Source organism: Sceloporus undulatus, chromosome 1 (genome assembly GCF_019175285.1).
Source record: "Sceloporus undulatus isolate JIND9_A2432 ecotype Alabama chromosome 1, SceUnd_v1.1, whole genome shotgun sequence".
In the NCBI taxonomy this organism is placed as follows: domain Eukaryota; kingdom Metazoa; phylum Chordata; class Lepidosauria; order Squamata; family Phrynosomatidae; genus Sceloporus; species Sceloporus undulatus.
In genome coordinates this window covers 39318599-39319084 of record NC_056522.1, presented here as the reverse complement: position 1 = coordinate 39319084, position 486 = coordinate 39318599, and the positions used below count along the sequence as shown (strand labels likewise).

Here is a 486-nt window from a genome sequence, read left to right as displayed (position 1 = left end):
GGGGCGTTCAGCCTTCCCCAGAGAAAGAGGGGGGCTCCCTGCGCAAAATTACGCCTTCTGCTCTCATTTGTTCGCCGGTTCCCTCCAAAAGTTCGCTATTTATAGGCTACTACTCCCTGAACCTGGAGTCGGGCAAAAACCCTCCCGTGTCGCTTCCCTTTTGCAAAGCGACCGGCGCGGCTGCTTTTTTGCCCCCCTCCCGTCCTCCTCCTCCTCCTCTGGATCCCAAAATCAAATAACAGGCGGAGAGAAGGCAAGCCGGCTGCTTGGCGATCAGTCTACTCCCCACACAGCCCTGTAAGTACCTCCTCGTCCTTTTTCATTCATATATATATATATATATATATATATGCGCGCATGGTTGGTACTCCTGGTGGGAAGAAAGCAACTAGGAGGGGGTAGCAGAGCCGAGGGGAAAGGCCACCCGAAGAAGAAAAGAAGAAGAAGAAGAAGAAGAAGAAGAAGAAGAAGAAGAAGAAGAAGAAG

General features: G+C 51.4%; 1 protein-coding gene across 2 annotated transcripts in view; it reads left to right on the top strand.

Moving 5' to 3' along the window:
- Positions 1–234: 234 nt before the first annotated feature.
- Positions 235–486, top strand: part of ESRRG (estrogen related receptor gamma) — a 612697-nt gene continuing 612445 nt past the window's right edge. Inside the window, exon 1 of one of the 2 annotated variants that reach the window (XM_042444949.1) lies at positions 235–297. The gene's annotated coding sequence lies outside the window, so the exon portion shown is untranslated. The remainder of the gene's footprint in view (positions 298–486) is intronic. The other variant, XM_042444960.1, reaches the window with a different exon arrangement.